At 41.7% G+C, this 24,613-nt stretch overlaps 1 long non-coding RNA gene across 2 annotated transcripts in view; it reads right to left on the reverse strand.

Annotated features, from left to right (window-relative positions):
• LOC122188523 overlaps positions 1 to 14,919 on the reverse strand; it is a 59,850-nt gene extending 44,931 nt beyond the window's left edge. For both annotated transcript variants that reach the window (XR_006181599.1, XR_006181600.1), the window contains exons 1-2: positions 14,765 to 14,919; positions 12,430 to 12,844 (exon numbers count right to left, since the gene is read on the reverse strand). This is a non-coding gene — a long non-coding RNA (uncharacterized LOC122188523). The remainder of the gene's footprint in view (positions 1 to 12,429; positions 12,845 to 14,764) is intronic.
• Positions 14,920 to 24,613: the final 9,694 nt, after the last annotated feature.

Consider the following 24,613-nt stretch of genomic DNA (forward strand, 5'->3'; position numbering starts at 1 on the left):
GCTGAGCAATAAGCATTCATCCAATACGGGGTTACTTTGCATTTCCTTGGAGTTTAGCCAGCATATAATTGAAGCCTGCCCACGGCCATGCAGCAGGGGGCTGCAAGATGCTGCATGCAGTGAGAGATCCATGCAGTACCAACAGCCAGCAGCACCCAATTGGAGTCCTTTTAGGAAATCTGAGCTCCAAGTTTGTAAAGGATTAAAAATCAGCTTGCTGATGCTGCCTGTTTGATGTGAGCATATAGAAAATCTTTTGTCAGGAGTTGTTACAGATTCTTTAGGCAAGAAAACATTAATAAGCTTCTTCAGCAACCCAAAGCAATACAGCAGCTGAAGTTACAGAGGAAAGAAAACAAAGAGACCCAGCAATTCTCTCCCCTTTTCCCACCTTTTTCTCCCCAGGTAACACTGACTCTAACTCAGTGTTTTCAGCAGACCCTGAAAGCAAGTATTAAGGTAACTTGCCTGGGTTAGATTGAAACGCACAACCTTTAAACAAATATTTTTTGTTCACTACATGGCAAGGGCTTTATACAAACTTAGAGTTGTTACAGATTCCTCTAAACACAGGCTTTGCACTCACCTATTCAAAGATCCTGGAAGATTTGGGGGTTGACAACCCTTGCAGAGCTAGTTAGAAAGAAACCTGCAATGATATAACATATTTCTAAGGCTAAAATGAGACTTGAGTATTTAATTGGCTACACACTGTTTGAAACATGATGGATTTACATCCGTTCTTCTGAGCTGCTGCTTTCCTCTATTCTGCAAGAGAGATGAATTACACAAGGAAGAACCTGGACATCTTCCAGAGCAGCACAAGGCAAACACAAAGTTCACTTATTTATTAGTGAGCTGCTGCCATTATGTTTCAAGTTGATTAGTAGTGAAAATTAACATTTCATTAAGCCTTCTGATAGAAGACAGGACCCTTTCACTAAACACAAAAGATACGGTTAGCAATAATACATGTGGGCTCTTTGTGAGCTGTTCTTTATTTTTGTGATGCAATGGGAACACGAGATTCGCAGCCCTCATTGCGAGCTGGAAGACAACAGTGCCTTAAAAACCACAACTTCAGAATTGGTACTGATCTTCACTTTATCAGCATTAAGCTTACACAGCAATGAAAATTAATCGCTGTTGCAAAGAGTGAAGTCTGAGCAGCGTATATTTTAGGTAATCAGGCAAGTAGTTTGGGTCAGAAGTTGTCTCTTTACCTTGTGAAATTGGTAATTCAAAAAGGAAAATCTGTTTGTGTTTCCTAAGAGAAAAACCATGCTACCTTCACACGTAACCAATGAGGTCCCTGCCTGTACTCTGCAGCCCCTAAGGAATTCCAAAACCTCATTGCACAGGCCAGATGCCAGCAGGTAGAGTCTCAGCAATTTAGTGCATCGCCAGACATCCAGGGGTTGAAGGGCTCCTTCCATTTCTTGATGCAAATGATCTCTGAATGATGTTTCAGGAATGGGGATGTCAAGGAGACATGTTTTATATCTGCCCAGTTCAAAACAAGTGTGCATTAGCAGGTGGCTCTCTTTTATCCAATTCTTCCCCGCAAGGGCTTATCAATTTTGTACCAGGTTCAGTCACAGTCCATTTCTGTCACAGACTTATCAACATGGTAATTCAAATTTTGCAGGTGCGATTACACCTACACGAATACTGATGAGCTCAAAGTCTGACAGGCCTCTGAAAAATGTGGATGGATTGCAAGCTGCTATAAGTACTCATACAGCCTGGCAATGCTAACATGTGACAGGCATGGCATCAGAAATGGAGAAAAGGAAAAAAAAACGACACATCAAATGTGAACTTATATTTAAGACACAGACCTAATTTTTGCTAGATGGAAAATAATAGAACAATTGTAACTTCTATTCATTTGAGGTGACAGAATGCTCAAAGTTGGAGGAAATCCTGCCAGAAGATTTTATTTAGGGCAATGTCAATTTCAGAAAGCGGTAAATAAAAGGAGGACCTTGGTCCTAAGTTTTAATGAGTCCCAGAGAACATACATTACTCAGTGTTTGCAATTCATCAATCATCTATGATCCCTGATAAACAAAAAGGATACAGGGCCAGAATTCAAATTACTCAGAAAACTTGGAGATCTGAGATTGGAAAGTTATTAATTTTCAGAATTTAATAACTTTCCATGCCTGACAACTTCCTGGAAGAAAACTATTATAAGAAAATCTCAGATGGCATGAGAGTGAGATAGAATGATTAAGCTTGGAAAAGACCTCTAAGATCATCCAGTCCAACCATCCACCTACCACAAATATTGCCCACAAACCATAGTCCCTAATTATCACACTGACCACTTCCTTAAACATCTCCAAGCTGATTGCTTGTCCAGATACTAAAGATAAACAAATGATGTCAACAAGGCAGATAGAACAACCAATTCTGATACCTAACTAGATATTTAATCACACCTTCCAATAAGCAGGACAGAAACAACGTGGAGGAACATTTCAAGTGGCCTGAATTGCCACTGCCGCAAGTGAACCGACTTCAAAGGCGGTAATGAGAGCCCTGTCCTCCTCTCCTTCTCCCCTTTCCTTACTTTTGTTGTGCAAATTTATTCCACTGCTTTATCATCTGCAATAATTGAGTCAGACAGGCCAGTTGCTCCAGTGCATTCACTGGAGCTGCATCATTTAACATCAGTGTTTTGGCCCATGCTGTACTTGAGCAGAAGAAAGAAATTGAAAATAATCTAATGTAGACACTAAAGAAATGCATATTTTAAAACATATTTGATGTAATGTCTCTGTGCACATACTATGTTTATGCCTTCCAAGGGTCCTCTTTGACATTAGCAAGTAACATACATTACCTAATCTAACATACATTACCTAATCTCTTTTTCCCTTGCCTTAGGGATGAAGGTCAAATGTGTAAACACTGACAATGCATGGTGCTTGCCCAAGTAGCAGCATGGCCATCCACGCACTGTTCTCTGAATTCTTGCAAGACTGTCACAAACTTGTCAGAAAAGTGAATGTATGAAGACAAAAAGACAAAGAGGTGTGGGGAAGATTTGCTCCCTGAGCTCTTGCTTGCTAACAGTGCTTCCACTCTGCAGCGTGGCAGAACAAACACACAACAGAGTCAGAAATCTGACAGACAGGAACATGTGCAACTCAGAAGGGGAAAAACCCTGCTGAACCTCTGACCAACGCAGACCTCAATAACCTGAAAAATGCGAACTCAGATGCAGAGGGGAGAATGTTGGCCCTCATCCAGGAGAGTCCATCTCCCTCACTTCTGCCCTCCACATCTACGAGGCCATCTAGAAAGGTTTGGCCCCCTATGTTATCATCAGTCAGAGCTCTCAGGAAAGCATAAATAAGAGATAAAGTGAAAACACACTCCTGTATCAATTTTATTTTTCTTAATTTGTATTTAAAATTATAGCTTTTAAGGATGCACCCCCTTTCAAACAATGCAGGACAGAAGCATATGTAAAAACAGGGATCCTTGTGCAAGGCTACCTATCAAGATAAGAGGTGATAGCCTTAAGCTGAGCCAAAGCTGGTTCAGATTGAAATTAGGAAAAATTTATTCTCTGAAAGAGTGGTGATGCATTGGCAAAGGCTGCTTAAGGAGGTGGTGGTGGAATCATTGTCCTTGGAGGTGTTCAAGGATTGTGGAGAAGTGGCACAGAGGGACATGGTCAATGAGCATGGTGGGATGGGTTGGGGTTGGACTTGGAGATTGAAGAGGCCTTTTCCAACCTTAATGTTACCACGATTCCATGATGAGACTTGGAACAAGGCCATATGACAATAAGAGCTAGCAACACCTCGCTTAGCCTGTGGCCTTGACCTCAGCTGAAGGATTGAAATGCTTCTGTAATAGAATAAACTGACAACACTGAAGTAGCTGGAATGTGCTGGCCCAGATTCTGGGCTGTGTGAAATGTCTCAAGCTCAGCCAAAACAGTGACAAAGGAAGTTTCTGGGCATCTCAAACCAGCTTCTATAATCTCCAACATAGAAGTAGTAAAAGCTCAAAAAATTCCCACTGCTGCACAACCTCCTCTGTGTTCAATGACTGAGCTTTCCAGCTCGCTTTTCTTGGTAACCAACTGAGATTTTAATCTTTAAATGAGTGGCCATATTCATATGACTTCTGAACAATAACACTTTGTCAGAAACACGGTTTGTTTGCCCAGGTGAAATGTAAAGCTTTCATGTCTTGTTTGTTCAGTAGGTTTGGGTCTTATTTCTTTCTGTCTAGAAATTCCCTCTCAAAGAAAAATTAATAAAAAAAAGCAGAGGTAAAAAAAAGCAGGCAGAGAACAAAAATAAGACACCTGCCTTCTGTGCCCTTTGTGTTCATAATGTAGGGTTGAATCAGATTTCTCCAAACAAGTCTCCCATGGACAAGACCCATGAAATCATTAGCACTGTAGCCATTATGTGTGGCTAGAAACAAAGCTCCATGATACATCTGCCTTTTATGACCTGTCTACAACTAGAATTTGTGGCAAGTTAACTTCAATTAGTTCAAAAGACCATTTTACAAATTGTCTAGTTCCTCAGAGCGTTAAACCATTTGGAAGTGGATTTGCAGACTAACACAATAAAGCTCCTGCAGATTCCCAGCAATGCCTCAAACTCTCAGCCCTGCTTTTGTGAGGCCTTGGACTCCTGTCAAGAGGAACATATCCCAGGCCTACCTTGAAGACAGTTAATTAACACAGTGCATAGCAGAAAGCAGCATTTTTCTTTTTCTTGCTGCAGGTTCATGCTGATCCCAGGGAGCACTACCAACGCAACCGTTATCTTGCTATTCAGAAGCACCACCTTGTAACAAAGCTGTTCCCCAGCAGTTAGTACAAACGCTGGTTATTCTTCACATCCCATACATAGAAACTCAAATGGTGGCCACAGGAGAAGCTTACGACCTTCAACCAGTCCAATCCAGAAGTGTTTGCCATCCATCTTCTGACAGCAATGTATCTCTTTTCCTCACAACACACTTGCAGTGGTTGAACTTAAAATTGGTTCTCCCTCCCTAAAATATTTAAAACCCGAATAAATTCAAAATACCAAGGACTGTGAGATGGTAGAGACAGTGGCCTATCTGAAAGGAGTGCTGAGGGTGTTAGCCTAGGGAAAATACCACTGAGATTTCTAGCAAAGTCAGCTTTGACATCCTTCACTACTTTATCCTTTGCAACTGCATGCTCCCAGAAAGTGAGAAGTACCACAAAAACCTAGGAGGAACCTTCCCTTGACTCCAGTGTTTTCCTCCCTGGCTTGTTTAAGGATTCACTGCATAACTTCAGCTGCCCTTGCAGAAACCCTCTCAGCAACAAGGCAGTGGCTGGGCCTGCCAGTATGTTTTCTGTGCAGACTGACAGCTTTCCAAGCTCACAAAAGACAGATGATGGGAATGGTTTACAAAAATCCCAGGACTTCTCTTGTTTCATCCTAAATCCCATTGATATGCAGCGCCAGCGGTCTCAAAACACACACAGCAAAGCAACAGATCCATGGGAGGGGAGTACTGATTTCAAAACATGGCTGCAGCGATAATGGACAAAAAAAAAACCCACGACAATGGAATAAAAACAGCAAATGGATGTAGCATTCAAACGATAGGCCTCTAGCTGTGGATACACAAAGCTCACATCAAGCTCAATGCCAACCAGGTCTTGGAAATACTTGAGTGTATTTCATAGCTATAGAAGACACTGTTGCAAACCCGACACATAAAGAAATTCCCCTCTGATTTCTTTATGACAGAAGCCCGCCTGAAGTCTAATTATGCCCTCTTTTGTCTAACGAGTATAAAGAAATGCAAAGTGTCATGTCCTTAGAGCCACAAACCCTCAGCAGTCTCTCAGTCCCCTTTTCGACAAAATAGGCACACTGCTTTTGTGTCAGATCAACAGGGTATCAATAGACACTAATTCAAATTAAAAAAAAAACAAAAACCCACAGAGTTGAGCATTATGATTGAAGCATATGGGAACATGGTGGGAGTATACAGGGTAAACAGTGGGGACAGTTTTACCAGGCTGGAGAGCAAAGAAAACTCCACTGACCTGTGAGATGTCAGAGCTGTCTTCCTTTCAGACTAACCCATCTTTTGTTTTAGGAAGACAAAATGACAGGGAACACAATCCCAAAGAGCAGTCACTTATCAAGACAATCTGAGCAGTGGGGTTGATTTCAGACTAGTTGGAGAAAAACAATTGCCCTAGAATAGATGTGGTGATGCCACTCAGCAAGGCTGCCTCCTGGGGAAGAAGAAGAGAGGGTGTTTGGGGTAAATTACTGGCTGAAGAAACTATAGACTGTAACAAATCTGACTCCAAAGGAAGCCTGACCTCACAATTGCTTTCTTCTCTGAATGCAAATAACTGATTAGACCAGAAATTCCAGTTAATAGCTCATGTCAAGCAGAATAAATATAAGTTTTAATTTATCTTGACAAATAACTTACACTTAGATGATCATTTACGAATGTGCATCATTTTGATTTCACTTCATACAGTCACAAAAACACGCCCTTAAAGCAAATTTCCCCCGGTGCATGGATTATACCTGCAGGGAAACTCAACAGATTTTCACACCTGCCCAAAATTCTAATCTTTCATGCTAACATATTATAAGGAGTAAACTGCTGAAATAATCTCATCACATGGGATGGTTCCATCCAACAATTTTCTTTTCATTAAGTGTTCCATAGATACCTCTAATGGGCATCACTCAGATGCTAGCAGAGAAAGAAAAGCAAGCTCTTCTGAAAACTAACTCCAAACTCATTGTGCGTTAACTTAAAACATCTCTGTAATAGGCAATTACCAAAAGATCATTATCTAACATCAACTGTATTTTCACCGTTGAAAAAATAACTAAGTAAAAATGATACTGTCACTAATATTTATCTCTGGAAGTTTCACTGATTACGATTCATCTTCTACATGGTCTCCTTCCTTTTGGAGCAACTCAGGCTATGGAAAAGAGAAGCAGCAAAGAAATAACAGCTTAGCTCTGAGCTTTTCTACAGGCATTGCAAGCACACAGAGAACAAATGCTCTTGCTTTCTAGGCATCCATTTTAGAATCCACATAGAAGTATGACTTCTGCAAAAACAGTCTGCCCTGTGACATTGCTTCCACATCCAGTCCCACCTAAATATGAGTAAGGTTGTTACCCAGCTGCCATGCAACTTCCCCTTAGCCTTAGAAGACGAAGTTAAAAGAGCAGCTGCAAGGGTTCCTGGGTGGGAGGACCCACCAATCAATCCCTAAGTCTGTTGTTCTCTCAGTGATGTGATACATAAAGCTCTAAAAGATTCACATGTCTAGTTTCACGTTTGTTTTCATGTTTCTTCTGTCTAAGGAAAACATTCAGTATAGGTGTAACTGCAAAATCCTACTGAACTGGATGGAGCTAGAGCAGAAATACTCTTCTAGCTCTAAATAGCTTTGATATTATGAATAATCTATTGAGCTCTAAGATCTTATTAAACCACAAAATGAGGCCTTACTGCTTTGACTGAAGTGCCACCAAGAAATTCCAGCCACAGGTCGCTGACCTGTAAATGAAAGGTCCCACGCAAACAAGAACAAAAAATAAAGAAAAATCTCTCAAAGAAACAAAATGAAGGCCAGCTCAGTTTTTATTTTTATCCCAGCCTTTAACAAAGGGCTGCTCTAACAAGGACCCTCTCCCACCAGGTTTAATGCAGCGGTTGTGTTTTGTACCAGAAGTGGCGACTCGAAAATCCTTCACACAATTGTACTTCCCTCTGTTATTTGAGAGGATCTGGCAGATAAATAAAAGGTTCTCTTCCCTGATGAGTTTTTCAAAGCTGTTTAGATACATGTAAGCACCCGGCAGGTTTGATGGCTTGCAGCAGCTTTTCACATGGACAAGAATTAAGATCCCCACTTGTATAGCTCAGTGGTGCTCCATCAAAACACACAGTACAAGCATCAGGAGCAAGACCGTGCCTTGCTGACCTACTTACTGCTGTCTCAGGGCAAACTGCGTTGCCCTTCGTTGTTCTTTATTCTCTGCACCACCAGGCAAAACCTATTCCATATTCTCAGGAAATATGGAAGCAGAGTTGCTCAGTTATCATTTCAGAGTACTGCTGTCACACACCCAACTGCTCTTCTTGCAGTGGAGTACAATGAGATCAGTACAAAAGTGCCTTGGTATTCTAAACCACTGTACTAACTTAAATTAACTTAATCTAAACCATGCCTGCTCTAAAATATCTTCCCTTTCTTAGTAATACTAATAAGGAGCCAAACTGCACAGACACTGTGGAGACAGCTTTAGATTTAATACAGTGCATTTAAATTAAATGGACCTAACACACTGCTTTCTTTCCCTTTTCAGGTCTCATCTTTCATCTGCGGGTTCCGTGGTTGTTTCAGCCTTGATAGAGTTAGAAACATTGACAGCTCAAATAAATAAATATTTTAAACATGCAAGGCAAGCCTACATCCCAAGGGAAATATCTGAGCTTTTCCAGCGTTCAGATTTGATTATTTATGCAGTTAAGTAAGAAAGGAAATTGCCAACAAATCTTTGCATTGGTTTGGCATCCTGTTCCAACCTGTCTTTTCCTGCTCTAGCCCCATAATGGCTAGCTGATTAGGCGTGAGGAAGAATAGCTTCGTTTTACGCACTGCGCACAAGTGGGACTTGAAACCAGCTTCCCAAATTCACAGTTCTGCCAGAGACATCAGACAAAAGCACAGACAAGTCTATTCCTCAGCATGAATCTCTATTCCCCTCCATAAAAAATGGGAAACAGAGATCCTTCCTTTCACTTTTGTCAGAACATTTTAAAGGCATGGTCTTTGATGCAGTGGCTACTTCACATTGCAAAACTCTTCTCACAGACATACACACCACCCCATTGGAAGCTTGTTTATGTTTTGTTCGTTTTTAATCTCTCATACAGAGATCTGGTTCCTTGGTGCACTGCACACTTGCTCTTCTGACACAGTTGACAGAACAGGAGGTTAAAAAAAAAAAAAAAACAAACAAAAAAGAGAACCATTCTGATACAGGTTTGATAGGACAAGTGGTAATGACTTTCAGCTGCACTAGGGAAGGTTCAGGTTGTATATTAAGAAAAAATTTCTTCTTGGAAAGAGTGGTGATGCATTGGCACAGAATGTCCAGGGAGGTGGAGGAGTCTCCATCCCTGGAGGTGTTCAAGAACCTTGGAAACGCAGCACTGAAAGACTGATCAGTAGGCATGGTGGGATGGCCTGGGGTTTGACTTAGTGATCATAGAAGTCTTCTTCAATCCTAATGATTCTAATAAAGCCATTCTACACCATTTACTGTTCACACTCTAAAGCAGCATCAGGCCTCATACTTGGACAAATCCCATCTGTTAGAATCAAAAACCAATACTGATTATCACAGACTGTTGTCTGCAGTCTTCCTTCTCACTTCCTGATGGCCGTCTGCTTTACCCCCACTGACTGTTGTAGGATGAGGGAACAATCCTTTAAGCTAGCTTCCAGCACTGTATTCTTGTCCTTTGTACAAGGCACAGACCTAGCTGAGAGCTATAAAGAAGGCCTGTGAGCCACTGAGACTCACCTTTATTAACCCTAGGAAATGTGCAGATCAGCCTAAATGCCTCTGTTAAAATAAAACACGTGTTGGCCGTGTGCATTGGATTGTTCCATTGCCATTAAATTTGTCTCAGCTCCTTCTCTACCAAACAGCACTTTACCCTTATCACTAGATTTGCCTAGGAGCCCTGTGTGTATTTTGTGCTAAGAAATTTTGCCTCCATCACTTAAAAATTAGTCCTTTCTTCCCCTTGAATACTTATCTGCTCATGTTTATGAATAAGTCACAGCCATGAAGAATTTACTGGCATCAGTGAGCGCCTTCTGCTTATGTTGTTATTCTTTTCGGATCTTAGAATTCTCTCTGTTTGAAACATTTGTTCCGTAGTTTTGCAACTTGCAGGGAAATAAATTGGAGGGAATGTAAGCAGATGAATGTATGCCCATATTAATCCCAGAAACACAATGGCACTTTGGTGCTTATATCGAGATTGCTTCTAGACATCATCTTGAAAATAGTCCTGGAGCAGCTTATGCTGTTATCGTCCCCTGCTGCTTATTACCACCGAACAGTGAGAAGCTTTCACACTGATAGCAGAAGCAACCTGAAAGTGCTACTTACACAGCTTAATGAGAAGCCAGTTCTCTTTGTTTAACCTATTGCTGAAAAATCTATTTAATTTAAAATTCCCTAACCATGCACTGATGTAGACAACATACCCACACGTGGCTCCTGCTCTCAAGTCTACATATTATGGTATCTTTGCAAGACTGGAGTAGTGACATCTCAAACAGCCTTAACTACCATAAACACAACCACTTCTTTCCAGCTTCATAGCTCATATTTTTCAGCTCAGAACTTCTGCGCACACTTTTCAGCTATAAGGTACTTAGCCTTGCTAACGTGCTTGGACCAACATGTGCAAAACAATGCACACATACAAATTCTTAACATGGAAGACCCATCTCCAATGTCAGTATGCCAACTCTATCACTTCCAACAGAGACCCACAAGTTTAAAGCAACCAATGATGTAGCAACCAGTGTATTTAGGAAAATGATATTTGAGTAAACAAATTCAGACAGGTACGAGGACAATTTTCATCTATTGACTTCAATCATTTGGAATTTAAACCTAGTTAAAAGTAACTGAGATGTCAACCTCAGGTTTGGTTTTTCACTTATCTTGTATTCTGACAGAAACATAAAAATAAAGCCAAGAAAAGAATGGAATCAGCTCAGTAGTTTTAGGAGTTACAATCATTTCTATTTGCCACTTTCCATGATATTTTTGGGCATGTTCCATAATTTTTAATAATGTATATTTTTTGGCTGTGCGTATCAGGGTGTCAGAAGGTAACAGGCTGAATTTGTTATAATGCAAATCTGACACCTGAATAGGAACACTGAAGGATTCTGCCCTTTAAAATTTCAGGAAAATAGCAGCAAATTAGAACTGACAGGATGTTACTTTGATCTGACAATCATGACTGTAACTCACATTGAATATTGAATACCGGTTCTTTTTTAGTTCCAAAAAGAGTGGATGCACAAACTGCATAGTGTGTATCTCATCATGTAACAACTGACACCACCAATAAGCCTCCTGAAAGTAAAGCTGTTTGGAAGAACTACGTATTATTTTGCTTTATTTTGACACCCACATGCTCAACCGAATATTTCTGAAGATATATTAAGAATTCACGTGCACGGGCAAAGATGGTAATCTGTCACTCACCGTAAGAACTGTATCTTCCATACAAATATTTCCCTTCCTGGTGCAACAAAAGGAAGTGGGTTGAAGCAAGAAGAATTTTCCATTTGCAGTTTCTATATTCTGTGTGCTTGATACCAGGTTGTTTTCAGTTGATAAGTGATAACTCTATGCAGCGTTACATTACTGAAGACTGAAATGCCATTTTCTTTTCATTAAACATCCTGAAATCTGCCCTCCTCCTCAGCTGAGTGGGGGGGAAATATTACCAAAAGAACTACTACAATGTCAGAGACTACAGCAAGCTCCAGGTTTTTGAGTTCCTCACAAGTAGGATGTAGATGAAATTCTGGAAATGACATTTTGTGTTTGCAAAGTACATACAAAGGCAAAGATTGCTGTTTGTTTTTAAGGGAATTTAAGTCACAACATACAAGTGTGAAAACTCAGATTATACATTCCAGCCCTGGTATTTGTGCATCATCACACCTTACAATACATGATCAAACACTCCAAGTTTGTCTCTTGCTGCCATTACAAGGATACTGTTGCTTCCCATTCCCTCCAAAGGTTTGATCCATGAACGCAGATAACTGGAAATCCACCAACAAGCCTTCCTACAGCAACACTCCAACTTGCAGAAAGAATGGGTCGCATGCAACAACAGTAGCAGAAATTAACAGGACATCACAAGAGGCTGATATGCTCAGTCCAGTTGCCTCCAAAACCTTGAGCATATTTGAATTTAGTAAAACCCAGAAACCCACAGGAAAAATAAATCTACACGGCCATAACGCTTCAACCAAGTCATAGTAAATGCCTGTAATTCAATGCAATTTTACTCAGCCAGCAATAAAGTGGTTTAACTTTACTTTATCCTCCATCTCACAGTGTCATTCTTACCAGCACAACATTGCAATGAACTGCCACAGAGATGATCTGCTACAATTTTATGCTTTCAGCCACCATGCAAACCTTCTTTTGGGAGAACTCCCACAACCAGCATCAGTATCTACACAGAATGTTTTCTCTCTTTAAATCTATGCTGTCATACTTTCACACAGGAACAGAAAAACACCAAAAAAAAAAAAAAAAAAAAAAAAAAATCACAAATATGAAGTTGTACACTTACCACTTTGACTCATGCTTATAACAGGCTGATGATATTCAGCATATGGACAGATGGCAGAGCAGCTTCTGGGATTCCAATGGAATGGCAATGCCAGGTAGAACTACCAGGGTTCTTGCTATTTGAAACCTTGGGATATGTCCACAATAATTCTGGAGCTCTCACTCCAGCTGAGGCAGTGACGCTCCTGCCATCATCACCTCTCTGTGTGACACAGTAATTCTTACTGTCATCTTCTCACTTCTTATGAAGATAGAGGTAATTACTCTCGATGAATAAAAGTCCTTATCGTTGCATGAAGCAACCTCTAATAGTTTTCCCAAGGTAATAGCACTGTGTGTCTATACCTCCATATATTTCTGGAGAATGGAGAAGCCATAACCATTACAATTGCTTTGATAATCTTTCTATACAGCTCCTGAAAGACAGAGAACAAAGAAGAAATTCAGTATGGTACTTCAACTGGCAGACATCACCATTAAAGCTTTCCCACTTATTTACAATTGTATCAGGAAAGAGCCTTCATTAGTCAAAATCTGCTTGTCATCCTGGAGGATAACCTTGTCACGTTCGACTACAGAGCAAAAAGCCTTCGGTGAGAAAAATGCCCTAATAAAGACCGATGCAACTTTTGGATCTTCCAGTGTTTTTTCTCCTCTGCAGAACACTTCCCAAAGAAAAGCTAGCATCCTCCATTTGCAACATATGACAGCCAGCTATCCACATGGTGCAGTTTATGTCATTATCTCTTATTTCTCGATGGATTACATTCTTACAAGGCACATCAAGAAGTTTTATCAGGTAATGGCAAGAGTAGTGTGGTAGTTTCTTGCAGTCCATGAGGCCATTTAAAATAAATCCTTTGTTTTCAAGCCTTAAAAGCACTGTATCTCCCTCTAGTGACTGCTAAACTTACAGGATTATGATCTGCTACTGCTGCCAAGTGATGGATCCCCTTTACACCTGATGCTTTGGAAGGGGCAGGATTCAGAACTTCTGGTAGCAAATAACTCAAGATAACACAATAACTCCATGGGACAGGAGCAGTTTTCTCCTATGAGAAAACTATGTATTCACCAAAAAGTCAATTTCAGAAGTGAAGATCTCAAAACTGACAGAGAATATCTTTTTGACACTGTCTGGTACATCCTTACATTCGCTGCATTGCACTGGTGCCAATCAGTCCCATCTCCCATGACTGTACCCTTCTTTCACCTCTTCTGTGCTCTCTCCAAATGTAGAGACCATGATGAACAAAGTAAGCTCTCCTCTCTCGACCAAGAGCTGTTCAGTACTTTATCACCTCCCCCGTGGATCAGTGTGAGGTCCTACACCTTATTTACAGCATATTACTCTAAACCTTCCCCGAAGACACAATTAAGCTCCTCACAGGGATTTTTATTGCTCTCAGCACTCTATTTTTGAGTTTTTCAGAAACAATTTATTTTTTCAGAAACAATTTATTTTTCACAGCATCTCTAAGAGATAAAAGACATAATGTCCAGATGACTGGCAGCAAACTGAGAGAAAGAGGTCCTTTGTGGTCAAGGGAGACCACTAACTTCAAGTGTTTAATTTCCAGTGCCTGGGATCTGAGCAGTTAACACTTGCTCAGACCAGGGTTTTACACTGTTTTCAAGAGCAACTCTGACTGCTCAGCAGTTCTCCGCTAGAATATGCAAACCAATAACATTTTTACTGTGTGAATGAAGCTGCACGTGCCAGGAGAGAAATCTTTTGTAATGTAAGTTCTCACGCAGTCAGTATGCATGTTTACAAGCACGTTAACTCCCCAGAGCAGTTTATTTCAATCAGTACGGGCACTGCCATAAGATAAAATTTATCCCTATGAAGAGATACAAGACTCATTCAGTTCCTATAAGCAAAGTAGACCTTCTTTTTGAGGTTTTAAATGGTACTAACCCATGTGATGACATTTAAGACAGTTTTATTTGTGCACTTGATTAGGCTACTCTCCATTCAATCTTTGCATCTCCTGTTCTATATACAAAATGTAAACGTTCTTAAACTGTTGCTAATTTGAGTGCATATTTAAACAATATCCTGCTGAATTGTTTGTTCTCCCAGTGAATATATTGAGCTGAGACCAACTTGCATCTGCAAATGCAGGTATACAGATAGCACTGCACCTGAAAGACAAGGAAAGCACTAAAACTGATCACAAACAGTTACTAATAGAAATCGAGAGAGGCTGGAGAAACCAAGCAGATTTTAGCCAAATTATTTGGTAAACCTACATAATTAGTAAGTCTGCTTAAGAAAATAACTATTTCTGTGTCCAAGGCAGCTGGCAAGGAACACTTCTTTGCCTTCCTACCTTATTCAAGATATCGCTGCACACAGAGATCCAGCTTTTCAGAATGAAGACACAAAGACTTCCAAGACAACAGAATGGCTATTTCCAGCATTTGCTCACTTCTCAGTCACAGCAGCTGCCCCTAAAATCCAGAAGCTGTTGTGCATGACGACACGTGTGCACGAGGCAGGTATAAGCTCCTTATCTGAACTAAACCAGGCAGAGATATGACCCTATTTTGCAGAAAAGAGGTCAGAAGATTGAATAATTTGCCCTGAATAACAATGGAGCGTGTGGGTGGCTGAGGTCAAGTTTCAGACCCTTGCATCAAGCCCTTGAACTCTGCTATTCCTGTGTGACTTTCAGTTGAGTTCAGTTTGTTATGGTACAACTATCAACACTAAGGAGCACTGGAGGAAAAGTATCACTGAGAAATATTAACAGAGAAAGCTAAATCAGCATGGATTACTAAAGCAATTAGGCAGATCAATATAATGAAAAACACATTAAAACAGAGGTGTGATGACAGAAGGACCAGCACGACTGAAAGGTGCTATAAAGGAAGGGAAGAAGATTGCTGACCTGTATCAGAAGATACCAGCTTCATAAGGGAAAACTTCCAGATTCTTCTATAAAGAAATCCTTCCCCTGTGGCAATCAGCCCTTAAATGAGGTCTAAGAGAGCCAGGTTCCACCCCTTCTGGTCACACAGCTAAATTGCCTTCACCTAAGTTCTCAGGGCTGACCTGGTCCTTTCCCCAGGTGATCAATCAATGGTTCAGGCCATGACTCAACATTTCCCATACAATTCCTACTGCATGGAATACATTTTTGTCAGTGGGGAAGAGTTACTTGTGTGCAGCTCACTTTTGGTTCTGTTTAGATTCATTGTTCACGTCCATTTTAATTGCAAAGAACTCGCATAAAAGAGAGCAGCAGCCCTGGGTTCCAACTCTAACCAACTTCTGCTGTGGAATCATCTCCCTTCACAGAACTTTCTACAATTGTCTATGCCCCTTCCTAAATACAGAGTTTGTTCAGTGGTGAACGAGCCTCCTCCAATCTAGTGCTCCACTGAGCTATAACCAGGAAGCACAGGCCTAATGCTCTACCTAACCTAACAGGATTTCAGTTATTTATAGCTTTTTTGCCTTCCAACTTGCAGGCCCTGATGTATGATACTAAGCAGCACTCCGCTCACCCAGCATCCTCAAAACCCATATCGTCATCACCTTGAAGATGATGATTCTGTCTCATGGACTCTAGCAGCATTCTAATATCCTTTCCCCCACTTCATGCAACATCATGAGAATAGCGTGAAATCTATTGACATGGGAACAAAGTGAAGAAACCAAAGACCACCATTTATCAGTGTATTCCATATTTCAATATAAAACTACAAGAAAGCAGCTGGCCAAAAATCATGACCAGATAGCCAACATTCACAAACAGAAGTTAAGATGGTTCCATGCCTCAATCTTCTGCCTTCTTTTTTTTTCTGTAACTTGCCCACCCAGGAGGAAGAAGCTGGTCTGTCGTCAACCTCTGCTCTCCAGACTTCCTCAGGTCTAAGCTAACAGCACAGTTGGAACTCACAGCTCAAAAATACCAAGCTCTGCTCACGTTTGTAAAGCTGAATTAACATCTCATTCATAGCACCACAGGAGAGACATGAAAACGGCATTCAGAGCTGTAATCACATCTGTAGAGCAAGCACTAAGGGAATGCTGGACAAAACCACTCCTCACACCTAATGCAAGGACAGCTACATTTCTCCTGTTATGTTGCATCACATTGGAGCTACGTTAAATTCAAGATGTTTTCACATTTGGGGAACTCTGGCTTGCAGACCAAGGATTTGGTTGCCAATTTTAGTTTGGTACAAAAATGAACAAACTCTGCTGCGACAAGTGGCCTGAAACCATGCTCACTGAGGAATCATTAATGTGCTCCTGAAACATTTCTTCAAATCTTCATCCTCTTGGGCCTCCAAGACCACGGGTGCAGCGGAAGGAGCCTTCATGTCTATGCTGTGTTCCCAATCTCCTGTCTCACTCCCCTCTGCCAAAATGAATCAGTCAGCTGAGAAAGCAGCAAAGGACGAGGACAAAAGAGAAGAGCCGCATTCCTCTTTGTAACAGCCTTCTGGTGGAAGTAATTTGTGCACAGGCAAACTGGAACAGGTCACAGTAAATCACATCTTAAGCTCATTTCTTCTGGCCCAGATCTATCCCATTACGTTCTGCATCTCAGCATCAAAACCTTATCAACAGCATGTTGTAACCCAACAGACTACGAGCTGTGAGCCCTTTGCTAGCATGGCCTCGTACCTCCACTTAATTTGCACAGTCACTCACAGCTCTGAGTTCACGTGGTTTGAATAACAGATTTGAGAGCTGCTTGGAGACCAGGTAGGTTTGGCCTCCTCTGTAATGAGCACTGCAATCATCTCCTCAGAGCAAAACTTTGCACTCAAAGCTCGTGTGCTAACCAGCTACTGGAATTTCACAGCCCATGCAGATGGGGTTTTCTCACCTGCTTTTTCATCCTATGCAGACCCACACGTGTGCTGCCAAATTGATACAGCAATGGCATAGCAGAGAAGCTGAAGCATTTCTTCACCCTTAAAAGCAGCTGTAATTCACACTGCTCTGCTAGGGGGGAAGAACATGGCTTTGAGGGCTTTTCCTACCCTCTCCACCTGCTATCACCTTCCCCTCTGCCCCAGGTGAGACCAATACCTCTGGGCCTTTACACAGCAGGAGTTGCTTCAGCCAAGTTCACCAAAAGTGAGGATGAAAGCTTAATTCTGATGTTTCTTCTGCATTCTCTCAGCCCTCAGCTGTTGTTCTCCTCTCCCCAAACCACTCCTACCCAGCTCCCACCACTTTCCTCTTTCAGCAGTTCTACTGATAAAAAAACAACTGTTTATACCAAGTTCATCAGCTGAGAGCTTGAAACCATTAACTGTGGGGGTGGGAGGGACTGTGGAATTTGTGAGGCAGATTGTTCAGCTGGCAGCCTGGGGGAAGGGTTGTTTTCTCCATGTTCTGCCTCCCCAGCCAGCATGGGGATGGCTCGGCTTCTCCTGGAAACTGAATGTAGCACAAAAACGTCTTTTCCACACAGTTGTGCACAGGAAAATGCTGCACACAAAGGATCCAGGAGTGAGAAAATATATATATAAAAAAAAGACTGAAAGCAGAGTCTGTTGGCTGCCGTCAATGGCCAGGCCTGATTGAATTTCCCTCCTGTTTATATCAAGCACTTCAAGCACTGGAAGGTCATAATGAGTTCTTCCTGCAGCCTTCCCTTCTCCAAACTGAATACACCAAGCTCCGTCAGCCTGTCTTCGTAGGAGAGGTGCCTACAGTCCTCTGAGCATTTTTATGGCCTTCCACTGGACACTCTCCAACAGCTTGCCAACTTTCCTTTGTTGGGTAACCCAGGCCAGGATGCAGTACGCCAGATGGATCCTCACAAGGGCAGAGCAGAGGGGGATAGTCCCTTCCCTACATTGCTGCCATCCCCCTGTTGCTGCAGTCCAGGATGCTATTGATCACTGAGGCCCCAAGAGCACACTGCTGCCTCATGTCCAGCTTTTGTCCACCAGGATCCTCAAATCCTTTTCTGCAAGGCTGTTTTCATTGAGTTCTTCCCCATCTGGGATTGCCCTGACCCAAGTGCAAACAGCTTGCGCTTGGTTTTGTTGAACCTCATTAGGCTTACATGGGCCCACCTCTTGAGTTTGTCAAGGTCACTTTGGATACCATCCCTTCCTTCTGTTGCACTGACTGCATCACACAAATTGGTGTCATCTGCAAACTTGCTTGTTTTGAGAGACTAGCTGAGACTCATTGCTGTGATCAGCACCTGCCTTGCAATCAGTAGCTTTGATCTCCACATGCCAAGGCAGGGCACGGAGAATACTCATGAATACACAACAATACTTGTCTTTCTAAATAAAAACAACAACATTGCAAAATAGCTGGGACACGAGCAAATATCAAAGCACAAATTCAAGAGTCCTAGGGCTCTCAAGGGAGACAACTCAATCTGAAGTGTCCTTTAGATAGAGCCCAATGTCTTTGATAGTTCACCACATTTGATCAAATAAAGCTATTGATCCTTAGCATGAGAGTTCAATACTGACTATCAGTGCTGTAAGAGCAGTACAATAAAACCCTCAGACTTTTTGATCTCTGTTGAAGCATTTCATCTTGACATTTGTTAAATGTATCAGTAGATTGCTTAAAATGAGAATAGAGTTTTAAAAGCTTACCGGAAAAGCAAAGCTCACATTAAAAATTCAACTTTTACATTTGGTTAAGTTTTACTTTCAATGCTTTTCATTAACTGTATTGCCCAGTCAGGTATTATTATCCAATTCCCTTTTTAAGCAAGATGGTGAGACCTAAATGGATTTCTAAATATACATTCTAGTATTCATTCTTACAACTATTTTTTTTATGACAGTTTATCTGCTTCTGCACCTTTCTTCATACCACCTCCTGACCCCAATCCAGCAACAGAAACAGGGAGTTCCTACCAGAATATCCCAGAGCAGGACAGAAGCCAAATGGCAATGTTAGCAGGCAAATAAAGGGGAGCAAGGAACAAAAAGAACATTTTCCATTATCCAAGCCTCTGTAAGAGTTAGAACAGATTGCCATCTCAGTGACATCAGTGCAAACCAAAAGTAAATAGCAAAAAAACCCAGATACAATTACCATTACTCTGGGCATGACCTTGCGAAATGGGGTGTGCACATATAGCCCTACATAGCGCACAGGGCATGCAGGCAACACATTCTGAATCATAAAGGCTTCACTATTTTGTTGGTAAGCTCTAGAACAGGTTGTGCATTGAAGTTACTGCAATCTGCCTCTCCTTGGATGCGACTTTCAAATCAACCCGGCTTTAAATAAGGCTCTGGTTTGAGGAGAAAGTTGTTTCTGCAATTTTCTATCATCTTGTGACTTACAATTCTGAACACACAATGGCCACAGTGCAGAATTAAGTCTTCTCACTTCTTACTTCAGCACCTGTCAAAGAGCCAGAGAAAAAGTCAACTCTCAGATATCTGGCCTGGAGTGGGCCGGACTTGAAATCTGGTAGCCTGAGGTAAAAGGAGAGATGAAGATAAGGCCAAGCTGCTAGGAAATACGAAAACAAGTCTAGCAGTTACCATCTCTTCTATAAACACAAATGGATCTTCAATTACATAGGCATAGGAGCAGCAGTATGCACTTGGTATACCTGTCGTACTCTTCCTATAAGTTATTCTCTGCTGAGCTGCTCTTAAGTGTTCTGAACCTATTTTGTTATCCACAGATGCACGTGCTTTACTTCATCCTTCCATGATTCCATTTAGGCACAGACCAACATAAACAGGTCGGAGCATCACACTCAACTGGTTTTCAGCTCTGCCCTGGAATATCAAACCTTAAATCTGCCATATCTCATGAATCCTAAAGGCTGGAAATATAAAAGCTCAGGGTTAGATTCTCAGCTGGAGTAAACTGATGTAGTCCACACAGGTTTATTAATTTTGCAGTCTTTAAGGCGCTGATGCCTCATCTGCATCTTTTGAGAGAACTAAGATTTCAGAAAAATCTTTTTGTTTGAATTTAAATCCAGTCAAAGCCCCGGTGTCTGACATTTTGATCCTGGCTGTTGTCAGTGCTGCTTTGTAAAATGGAGAGTGAGGAGGCTGAGAAAAGCAGGGTGGAAGTTTATGGAAGTAAGGAGAACTTGAAAAAGAAATGGAAATGTGGATAAATAGCAGACAACGATGGATATTCTCTTGAGAAATCAGTATTACTAACATGATTCTTCCCCTCTCATGCAACCGTAGGTCCCTATCAAAGTATGCTGGAGGTGGAAGAGATTTCACCTGTGGCTTTCTATGATGGAGTGACAGCATCGATGGACAAAGGGAAGGCAACTGATGTCTACCTGGACTTCTTTAAGGCCTTTGACGTGGTCCTGCACCACACCTTAGAGATATGTGTTCAAAGGGTGGACTATTTGGTGGGTAAAGAACTTGTTGGGTGGTTACAGTCAGAGTTGTTGTTGTTGACAAAGGCACTATGTCCAGGTGGAGGTAGTCATGAGTGGTATCCCCCAGGGATCTGTCTTGGGACCAGTCCTCTTTAATATCTTCATCAATGACACAGATGATGGGATTGAGTGTACCTTCAGCAAGTTTGCAGATGACACAAAATCAAAGCAACAGAAGGAAAAGACGGCATCCAGAGTGACCTTGAGAAATTCAAAACGTGGGCCCATGTATACCTAATGAGGTTCAACAAAGCCAAGTGCAAAGCACTCGGGCCTCCAACAACAGGAAAGTTGCAGAGGTGTTGAAGTGGGTTCAGAAAAGGCCAAAAGGATGCTCAGAATGCTGGAGTACCACTCCAACAACAAAAGGAGGGGGGAGCTTGGTGTGTTCACTCTGGAGAAGAGAAAGCTCTGGGGAGATTTCACTGAGGCCTTCCAGTTATTAAAAGGAGTTGCAACCAGGAAGAAAATCAACGTTTTACACAGGTATATAGTGATAGGGGAAGGAAATGGTTTTAAACCAAAAGAGGGGAGATCAAATTAGATGTCAGGGGAAGTTTTTCACAGAGAAGACTGTGAGGCCCTGGCACTGCTGCCCAGAGAGGCCCTGGGTGTCCCATTCTCAACCTGATCTGGTGGATGAAAACCCTGACCAAGGCAGGGGGGTTGGAATGAGATGATCTTTGAAGTCCCTTTCCAACCCAAGCTGTTCTATGATTGCCATGTCTACTGCCCTGAGTTGCTCCATATACAACATGGGGTAGTAACCAACAGGCTGCTTTGCTTGTGGACACCATACAAGCCTAGTGACCCCTAAAGCTGCTTCCTGTGTTCAAAGCAGCAAGAAAGAACTTAGAAGGCTTACATGCATGGTGCTGCTGTCATCCTTGACAGGAGTCACCTTTGGAAGCAAACGGTTTAGAATTATCAGTAGGTCTGTGTGGATAAGTCTGTGTGATTTCAAACAGATTTTCAAAGCCTGGAAAAATAGTCAAAGCTGTATGTACATGGCCTTGAACTCCTGATGGTCCCCCACCATTAGGAAATTTTCTGAGGCAAGAGGAAAAAAGTTTGCAAGTAACTTCAGCTCAAAGCATTTATTTCCCTTCTTTGTGGTCAAGCATCCAAGAAGCCCTGCTGAAGAGAGATCAGGCTGAGTGATTGAAAACAGAAGCACTCAGGGGAGCAGAGAAGAAAAGCAAAAGGAAAGCTCTTTTCTCCTTTCCTTTAAGCTAAGTTTATAATGGTGTTGGAAAGAATAATCAAGATGATTCCTTTAGAGATAAGAGGGCAGGGAACTAGCAGAGAAAGAGGCCAGAGGTGGTATTTTTTTTTTTTCCTTTTCGTAATACTAGTATCAAAGAAACAATTGGTGGATTTGCTTCGCAAATGCTGGGGACTGGACTAGAATTTGCTACTAGGCAGAAAGTCAAAACAAGGCCTGCAGATAAGCTGCAGAGAAAGAATTCTGCAGTTAATGCAATTTATCCTTACGTAAGAGTCCAGTAAAACTTGACAACTGGATATATAAAATCTATAAAGTATTCCATAAACAGCCCCATTTTCCTCCTGAGATAATTTGGCAAGTCATAGAATCATTAAGGCTGGAAAGACCATCTTGTCCAAACAACAATCCATGCCTGTGACTGCTTTGGACTGTGTCACATCTACCCTTTTATTAAACACCTCCAGTCCTGTAATAGTAGGGCAGTTTTCAGGCTAACTATACTCTCCAGGTTTGATCTTGTCCATGGAATGTAAGGGCAATGAGCCTGTGGTGGGTAGTGAGGTGTTACAGCGTCTTCACAGGTTGGGGAATTTGCTACGCAGAAAACCTGCCCATCTATAGAGCTTAAAGCAGCACAGTAGAGAAGCAGTGGGACAATAAATGGTTCCACTGAATGGTTCAGATCTACTGAAAGGCAGCAAGCACACTGCAAAGTGCTCACATCCTATCAGAAGACAGACCTCAGCAAAACACAGTAAGGGTGGTGAGGCACTGGCACAGGTTGCCCACAGATGTGGTAGATGCTTATCCTTGGAAACACTCAAGGTCAGGCTGGACCAGGCTCTGAGCAACCTGATAGAGCTGTAGGTGTCCCTGTTCACTGCAGGGGAGTTGGGCTGGATGACCTTTTAGGGTCCCTTCCATCTCAAACGATTGTGTGATTTAACAAAAACTGGTACCTGGATACTGGGTAGTCTTTCCCAGTGACTCAAAGCAAGGACACAGCCTTAGTCCAACAAACAAGGTGAACTCAGGGGTGGCCAGGAAAACACACATTGCACCAGCTAAAGCATCCAAGTCTTCTTCAAAGAAAGCCTGGAGGGGAGTGCAATGCGGTAATATTGCCTGGAGGTAACACAGGCTGCACAGTTGGGAAAAAAATCACAGTAAGACTAGCTGAAGCAGAACAACAAACCTACAAAAAAAAAAATCTGCTTTGCTTTGTTTTACAGTGCTTTTGTGCAGTAGAGAAAGCAAGCCTCACTGCAGCCCTAGTTATACCTGGAGCACAGGATCTCAGCTTTGAGATGAAGTGGACATAATGTGAATTTTGAAGGGCCTCACATACAGCTAGAGCACTGCTTTGCAGGATTCCATAAGCTCTGCTAGCTGTATTAATATTATATTATTACCTAGAGACGACAACCAAGATTCTTACAGGAGATGTTGTAAAAAGAACAATTGAAAAGATTACCTGCATTCCCCAAACTTCAGATAGGTGACAGTAGCAAAAGGGGAATAAATTTCCCAGAGTGCCTATAAAATGCAGCGGCGAGGCAATGATTATACCCCTAGAAGGGACCCCTGCCCATTGCCTCTCATGTAACACTGCCTTTAACAATTGCTTTTGTGGGAGAATAAGTTGAACCAAACTAAATGTGCTTTTCGACAGCTTTAACCTCTTCCCATTGTTGCCTGGCTAGTTTTGAAAAGCTTAATCAGAGATGATACTTTAAATCTCTTCTTGGTAACGTTACTAATCTGTTTATTATTTTCCTGCAAGAGCACAGCCTCGATATGAAGCCTAACATAACCAAAATGCTTAACTGCATTCTTTCCCTTGGGATGAGGAAACATTTCAGCCTACGTGAAGGCTTGAGTAGTCTTAGAGGAGAATGCTTTTATTAGAGAAGATAGAACGGCACATTACAGGAGAAGAAAAGGAATGCCAGCTTTAATCAAATGATACCATTACCATCATCCCTCAAATCCAGGTGCTGTATGAATGATCACGTCCTCGTGTAACACACAATGGACTTAAATGTTGGTTTTGACTGTGAGTTTCCTACATTCCAGCTATTTAATGAGTCCTCTCCTTGTTTTCCTTCAACAACTAAAGTAAAGCAAATGCACTGCAGAATTAATAATTGTAATAGGTTTCTTCACAAGGAAGATAAAGAATAGATATTATGCTGACTATCAAGGCAGCAGAACTCAAGAGCAAAGAGATCAATGTGATATTCAACCAAGGGCCTGTGCTGAGGCTGGGGAAGGCATCCTCGCTGTCCCACATTCTGTGGAACTGTGTAACTATGGACAGAAAGCAGATGGCATCCCCAGATGGTTGATCACCTCCAGCTGGAAGAGTTGGTCTGAGGATCTGTCTGTCTTTCTGATGACCACAGATGGACCTCGGGGGAATTTTAGTGCTTAAAATGGGAAACAGCAAATCTGTGGCAAGTTATGTACATCTAGTCATGCAGGAAAAACATAGCAGTACAGAGAATTAAGTCCAGGCATCCCAAATGAGTATCTTAACCACCTGCTCTGACTACCCAGTATAGCCTTATATAGTTTAA

Source organism: Lagopus leucura, unplaced genomic scaffold (genome assembly GCF_019238085.1).
Source record: "Lagopus leucura isolate 7727_CA_CO unplaced genomic scaffold, USGS_WTPT01 Super-Scaffold_100065, whole genome shotgun sequence".
Taxonomy (NCBI): domain Eukaryota; kingdom Metazoa; phylum Chordata; class Aves; order Galliformes; family Phasianidae; genus Lagopus; species Lagopus leucura.